Source organism: Eptesicus fuscus, chromosome 13 (genome assembly GCF_027574615.1).
Source record: "Eptesicus fuscus isolate TK198812 chromosome 13, DD_ASM_mEF_20220401, whole genome shotgun sequence".
Classification (NCBI taxonomy): Eukaryota; Metazoa; Chordata; class Mammalia; order Chiroptera; family Vespertilionidae; genus Eptesicus; species Eptesicus fuscus.
Window position 1 is genome coordinate 10,254,672 of NC_072485.1, and position 7,976 is coordinate 10,262,647.

At 44.7% G+C, this 7,976-nt stretch overlaps 1 long non-coding RNA gene across 1 annotated transcript; it reads right to left on the reverse strand.

The window, feature by feature from the left end:
• On the reverse strand, window positions 1-5,449 carry LOC129151230 (uncharacterized). The gene is made up of 3 exons (XR_008557964.1): window positions 5,291-5,449; window positions 4,145-4,238; window positions 1-232 (listed from the first exon to the last, which is right to left on the reverse strand). It is a non-coding gene; the product is annotated as an uncharacterized LOC129151230 (long non-coding RNA).
• Window positions 5,450-7,976: the final 2,527 nt, after the last annotated feature.

A 7,976-nucleotide genomic window follows, 5' to 3' on the forward strand; every position in this document is an offset into this window, starting at 1 on the left:
GTGCTAAGGATAACAGTGTAGCATCCCTCCCAGGTTGGGGTGAGTCCTTGGGCAGTGACCTTCTTTACCCATACCGAGTTCTTGGGCTGGAAGGGATGTACAGGGTCCGCAGTGGGCACTGGCAGAGCATCACGAACAAGCTTATGGGTGGCTCTCTGGGTATACTGCAGAGCCTGTAAGGACTTGAGTAAGGGAATGGTTATGAATTCCAGCTTTCAGTTTCTTCCTGACCCTGGAAAGGAAGCGGCAGGGGGAGGTCTATCATATATGATCTCTAAAAGGGGGAAACCCCTACCGGTAGGGGGTACACCTGGCCCATAAGAGGGTGAAGGGCAGGAGGTTGGTCCAGTTTTCACCGGTTTCTAAGGTAAATTTAGTTAAATTCTTTTTTTGAGTCTCGCGCATGCCTGTCCTAAGGCTTGAGCTATATTTTGAGATATCTTGGCTACAAAGGCGGGGCTGTTATCTGATCCTATGACTACTGGCAGCCCGAATCTAGGTATAATCTAGCAACTATAGAGGTAGTTTCTGTCCTAGTGGGGTATGCTTTAACCCAACCCGAGAAGGTATCTATGAGAGCTAGCAGGTACTTGTACTCTGATGCTGGTGGCTTAATTTCTGTGAAATCTACCTCCTAATGCTCTCCTGGGGAATTTCCCTGGGGCCTGAATTTCTAGGGGGACCTTCTTACCTTGCTTAGTATTTATCTGTGCATAAATTGTACTTCTAGTGACTATGCTTTTAATTATTTTATCTAAGAGTACCTGCCTTGCAGAAGTTCAGAAGTCTTGGTGACGCCAAGTGGGTAGCCTGGTATAACTGGGTAACTAACGTCCAACCTATAGCCTCTGGGACCAACAGTCTGTCATCTGGTAGGGTACACCAACCATCCGGTCCTTTAATGGCTTGCTTCTCTTCTGCCAATTCCTCCTCTTGTTTGGTATAGGAGGAGGTCTGCATAAGTCCAGGTACGGCAGGGTTACTAAAACTTGTAAAGTCCCACTGGTTTTTGGGCGGCTTCCTTGGCAGTTTGGTCTGCGGCTCTATTTCCTTTGGCTTCAATTGTCTTCCCTTTCTGATGTCCTTTGCAATGCACTATTGCAACTTCCCTTGGGAGCCAGATGACCTTTAATGTGGCTAAAATTTCTTCTTATTTTTAATGTCCTTTTTCACTGCAGTTGGTAACCCTTTTTTCTGGTGGATGGCACTGTGTTCCCATCGGAGGGCCTGGATTAAGGCCAAAAGCTCGACTTTTTGTGCCTTGGTTCCCCTATTCAGGGACTGCGCCCAAATGGTGTGGTCCAGGGTGACTACTGCTGCCCCTGCATATCGGATGCCATCCTGAACATAACTGCTCCCAACTGTGAACAGTACCTTGTCTGGTGATGATAGCGGGGCATCTGTCAGGTCTGGGCGAGCCATTTGTACTGCGTCTGTTACCTCCGTGCAGTCATGAATGGGTTCCTCTGGGTCATCATCTGGAAGCAGGCTGGCAGGGTTGATGGCCAGTGTCTTATGGAACCAGATGCAGGGCTGGTCCAGGAGAAGAGCTTGGCACTGGGTGATCCTGGTGTTTGACATCCATCTCTCTGGAGCACCTCGAAGGAGGGCCTCCACACCATGGGGTGTTGTCAGGGCTAGTTCCTGGCCCAGAGTCTGCTTATCTGCCTCCTTCACCAGCAATGCTGTGGTGGCCACTGCCCAGAGGCACGCTGGCCACCCTGCTGCCACGGGGTCTAGCCTCTTAGGCAGATAGGCAGCAGGTCTCTTCCAGGGACCTAGAGTCTGAGTGAGAACCCCTTTGGCAATGCCCCTTACCTCACTCACGTAGAGGTGGAAGGGCTTCCTGACGTCTGGTAAGGCTAGGGCAGGTGCTGAGATGAGAGCCTTCTTTAGCTCCTCAAAGGCCCATTGTTCTACTTCGGTCTAGTTCAGTGGCTGCGTTCCCCCAGTACTTGAGTCTAGAGGTTTAGCAATCTCTATGAGCCCCGGTATCCACAGGTTGTAGTATCCAACTGCCCCTAAGAATTCCCGCTCCGTCCCGCTCAAAGGATATGATGGCAGTCCAAATAGTTTCTGTAGGAGGTCACGTTTACACAGGGGGTACAGGCATTCTGGTATGACCAGAAATGAATGAGTTACCGTGTTCTTTCTGAGGTCCATAGTCCTTTTTTATGTCTAAGGAAAACAGGCAATTTGTCCGGTGGCTTCCTGGACTGCTGTCTTCTTAGAGGTTATGAGTCCCACCGGCTCTGTCAAGACTGAATAGGCTGTTCCAGTGTCCACCAGGAAACTAACAGGTTTGCCCCCCCACTTGTAAGGTTACTCTGGAGGCTTAATGGAAAGGAACCCCGGTCCTGTCAGTCCTTTTCCTCTAAGTTAAAGACCCTTGGAGTCTGAGTCTCCCCTTTCTGCTTCTCTAGCTAACCTGCCAGGACATTTTATCTTCCTGTGCCTCTGCTTCTTATAATAGGTATACTAATTCCTTCCTATTTGCTGCTGGCTTTTTCTTCTTTCTAATATTTCTCTGTTCTTTTTTTCTTACTATAGATATAAACTTTTATAAATTTTACAATTTCAAATTAGTCTTTAAACCTTCTTCGATGTCTTTCAAAAATGCATAACTATGCCTCAAATCTTTTATTATTTTAAAATATTTAGAAAAGGCAGAGGGAGAAGGGAGCAGGCTCAGCCATTTGAATTTCAAACTGTCATATTTTTTTTATAGATAATAATCTCAGATTCTGATAAGCCTGGAAAGGGGAATTTCTAGCTGCCGCCTTTAAGCCCCCTATAGAACACGGTGAAAAGTGTCCAAGGAGTCGCCGAGGGTTCTTGGGTCTTATTGGGGCGGAGGGGGTCACAAGGGAATTTCCCTCCTCGTTGCTGCCTCTAGCCACTTAAAACAACCCCTGGAGGGGATAGACACTGGGTGGGCAGAGGCAGGGAGCTCAGCGCGGGTCCCACCGAGGCGTTTTCATCTGGCAGTCCACTCTCTGTTCCCACTGGGAAAAGCGCTTGCCTCCTACTAACGAAAGTGGCGTGGGGGAACCGGTGACCCCTACACTGTAATCAGACTCCCTGACCTTTCTGAAAAGCCACTCTGCTTGAGTGTGTTTCTATTAAAAATTACTGATTTTAAAATTATAACTTAAGAGTTGCTACACACACACAAGGACCAAGTGGCCTACAAAATATTTTCCTTTTCTTTGAAAGGTTTTACAATGTACATTAATCACATCAAACTTAATGACCAATTGAGACAAACAGTTCTGATACTGTTCCTCCACCACTGATTAAGACTGGGTGGTGGCAGGTGTCAGAAATAAGATTCATTTAGGTTTTGAGCTTGCTGGGCAGACTTGGTGACTTTGCCAGCTCCAGCTTTCTTCTTATAGTTAATTTTAGAATGTGGTCCCTGCTTTAAATCTCTTTGGACTACAATTGTTATAACTTTATATCTTCACATTAATAAATATAGACAGAAATGTTGTTAGGCAGGCTGATTCCCCCTCTGACAGAGAGAAAACACCCCTGGGAAAAAAGAATCCCAGTGGCCACTCGGGGGGGTTGCTACCTGTCAGAGCACTCAGCCTTCAACAAATTAAATGTGTTGTTTTTTCTTCTATATACGAACAAATAATTATAACCAGGCAGACAACAAAATATCAAACAAACATCTGTCCTTATATCATTTCAGTAAATAAGTATTCTTACATTCTTGGGATCTAAGCAGATAACAGAAACACTGCCTCTAAGTCCCCTGATGGGGGCCTCCCTTTCTTATCGTCGCTGGCTTCTGCCATAGGCCAGTGGGCGGGACCAGTGTGTTGAAGGAAAAATCATCCTGCAGTCCGGCTCGGGGAGGGACAGGTTACACATGGAGCGTTGTTTCAGGAGAGGCAAAACCTTGATAAAAGCTCCGTAATTCAATCACACAGTCAAAGGTTAAACTGGAAGGGAAGAACCACTCAATGTCCTCTAAGAGGATTTTAACAAACTGATAACAAACTGACAAAACCTTGACAAATCAAAACTCAATAAATAATATATACATATAGGGCCCAATTATGACAGAAAATATAAGACAAAAAGACAAAACAAACAGTCCTGATACCAACATGACAAAACACAAAACAAACACCTGTTGAGAGGGAGAGCCTCCAGCCCCTTCTGGGGGGTCCCTCTCTCCTCTCGCAGGAGAAGATTTCTTGTGAGCTGAAAGCCTGGATGGCCTCCTGAAAGAAAAGATTTTTAATCCAGTTACAGATGCTATTAGAATCAGGATGAGAGAGGAAGGGAAAGTCCAGGTTATGTCCTCTCTGAGGATCCTAATAACTGAAAACAGTAAGTTAAACAAACGGTTAACGGGGTCTATAAAGAGTTAATAGTAACTTCAGCCTTAGTTCCACGTTGGACTATGATGTCACAGGCCGGGGCAGGGCCTGTACATCTCTCCGCCCTGTGAAGCTGTAAGGGGAGTCTCCCAGCACCAAAAGAGATAAGGAAGCTGTAAATAAAAGTTATTTTGTTCTTTGAAATGTTATAAATGGATACTTTTAAATCAACCTTAGAACTTTAAAATTCAATTTAATACAGTAAATTCACAAATCAGAGCAAACTGAAACCTTCATTTATACAAACAGAGGAATTTTTATCATCTAAGTGGGCTTATTCCCTCTCTGACGGAGAACAAAGGACTCTTAAGAAAAGGTGTCTCAGCAGCTGCTAAAGACCTTTATATTCCGCCATAGCAGGTCCGCCCTATCTTTAAATAAATTAAACAGTAGAAAGAGATAACAAATATTTTCACATTTATATTTATATACTAAACAGTCTGAGTTTTTGACTCCTACTAGATATTTACCAGAGTTTAAACAGTCACCTGATTAATTTGCCTGAGGAAGCTCTATGGCCTTGGGGGGGGGGGGGGAGGAATTAAGCTCCCCTTTCCACTCACTTGGAGTGGACTGAGTCTATCCCATAATGTCCGTCCAGTAAGTCCACAGAAGTCCACAGAAAGACACAAAAACCAAACAGACAAAGACACTGAAAAGCTGGACGATGGCCCTGTGCCAACTAGCGGGAGCGACCCGCTTCGTCCCAGAGTTTTGAGGGGAAGCCACTCCCCTCCAGACGGGGGTTTTTACGCCCCTCCAGACGGAGAATCAGAGCGTCCTCTGACCCTCCAACCCAAGGTCCACCTGTGCGTCCACTTAGACCGTTTTTGGGCAATTCAGATTTGGCTTCAGAAGCGAGCTCGCACAGAACAGACAATACAGACACTTACCGCGGTCAGTCAGCAGTCAGACTCTTCGGATCGGGTCCCTCGTGGGTATTGGGGAGCCCCGGGCGAGCCCCCAAATGTTATGCCCAGAGTTCAGGGTCCCCAATAATCAACCACTAGGGAGCCTTTTCTCCGATGCAAAAGCAAAGAGTCTTTATTCAAACCCGGGCTTGGCTCCCAGCCTCCTCCTGACGCAGCAGTGGGGCCAGAGAGAGAACCCCGGGGGAGTGATGAATTATAAAGGGTTGGACATTTGGGTGGGCTTAGGGAAGTGACGTGGGTTACAGAGATTGCCTAATTTGGACTGAATCTACTTCTCTACATTCCTATTGGCAGGTTTATGCAATTGTTACATTCTCGCGGTTTTCTAAGAAAAAGGAGTCTGATACACAGTTACACAGGATGGAGGGTACAGTACATTTTGTGCTGTCCTGCTCTGCCCTTTCACTTGTAGAATATGAGAAGTGTCTTAAGAGAAAAATTTTCATGAGGAAAAAAAAAGCATATTTCCACAAGCAGTTTTTTAAAGAGTGAACAATTACAGTCATTCAAGGATAGAGGGAGACTGGAGTGACATGAAGATTATCTTGATTAAAAAAAAGAAAGAAATTGAATACATAAATAATATGTTAATAAGCAATGCAGTGTATGCTGTTAATTTGTACTATGCATTTAAGAACCATTATCATCATACGCCACAGCCCATTAGCCCACCTGAGAGTAGTTCCTGTATGTGGTCAGTGTCCCACATCAAGCTCCTGTGCCTCAGGCTCTTTTTGCTTTTTTCTTCCCAGGGATGTTCACCAAAGTAATGAGGGCTGCTCAGCTGTGAGCATGGACACCCAGAAAATTAGGCTTGGGTAAGGGCCCAGCTCTGGGGCAACCTTCAATCAAAGGAAGCCAGTAGTCATTTGATAAATGCCCATACCCCCAATTCTCCATCTTCTAGAAAAGTAGATTGTACACAATTTTAGAGAATTCCAAGGAAGATTAAAATCCATTTGCTAGGAACAGTAATGAATTCATCAATACAATTTTGGAGAGTAATTTTTCTCCCTCACTCACCACTGCTTCCTGGGGTACCTCTTCTAAATAAGCTACCTCCATGCAAGTCCCCAACTCTGCCTCTGCTTTCAGGAGCATCTAAATTGAGACCCTTAAGATCATCACCATCATCATCATCAATCATCATCATCTTTACTGAGTACTCTCTGTGTGGAAAGCACTATTAATTTACTACATGTATCATCTCATGTAATCATTACTACACTATGAGCTTGGTAGGATTAACTCACCTTACAGATAAAAATTTGTAGCTAAGATTAATTACACATATAACCACACATCTAATAACAAGGATGAGGCTAAGGTAGATCTGAATACATGCCCAGATTAGCTTAATTCAGCAGGGCTAGAAGCAAAGCCAGTGAGCAAACTTTCTATGGTGAAGTTGGGTTCAGTTTAGTATTAATCTAGTTGCAGTCTATTAGTCCATTGTGTCTGGTCAACATGGCTGTGGGCCTTGTGGGTGAATGCAGGGAGTCAAGACAGTAAACCCCTCTGCAGCAAGAATCCAAAGAGAACCAAGAGAGCGAGACAGCAAGCTCCTTTGTTTAGGAGTTTACGTAGCTCAAATCTTCCCAGGCTTACAGTAGCCATGCCTACTCTGGCCAATGACCTATTCCCAGGTGCAACTGACAGAGAAGTAACTTCCCTATGTCACCCAGACTTTAATTGGCATGTGTTTATTTCCCCTCATCCAGTCTCTGGGGAGTGTTAAACTGCAGATTCCTGGCAAAGCTGCCCAAATGACATGTCTATATTTGGCCTTCCCTTTGCTCCTTTCCAGTTATTTAATAACAGGGTTACATTACAATGGTATCAGTAATACTTCATTATTTATTACTATATGCACAAGGAAAATGCAGATTAGGGAAAATGAGTGGCCATTTACCTGCTCTGAAGGGTGCAGAGCCATGGCATGCCATGTTGCTATGGTGACTCCACAAATCTTCATTCCTCAGGTAGCAAGCCACATCTTGTTTCACCCTGCTCATCTGGGCTGGAAAGGCTGTATTTACTATCAGTACTTTCATGAACATTTCTTTTTTTTTTTTTAATATATTTTATTGATTTTCCACAGAGAGGAAGGAAGAGGGATAGAGAGCTAGAAACATCGATGAGAGAGAAACATCGACCAGCTGCCTCCTGCACACCCCCCACCGGGGATCTGCCCGCAACCAATGTACATGCCCTTGACCGGAATCGAACCTGGGACCTTTCAGTCCGCAGACCGACGCTCTATCCACTGAGCCAAACCGGTTTCGGCTCATGAACATTTCTTAAGGAATCTTGGTTTCTAGCAATGGAATAGCTATCCATGGCTTTTTCTCTAGTGTTGTTCCAGGAAAAATTTTGTTTATTACATTGGCCAGTTGTCATAGATCTGATGCTGAAAAACTAGCAAGAAGATGAGTGCCATATAGAGCCAATGCTATTGAAGATTCTGACTGAGGGTTTCATTTGTTTCTCATCACAGCAGAACACAAAGTGAGCTGTATGTGTGTCTATAACATTGTAAGGGAATAGAACAAAAAAAGCAAATAGAGGATGAGGAACCTTCTCAGTTAGATTACAATAATCCATGGTCTTCATTGTTAAAATGGATTATCATTGGTTGGGATGGGGA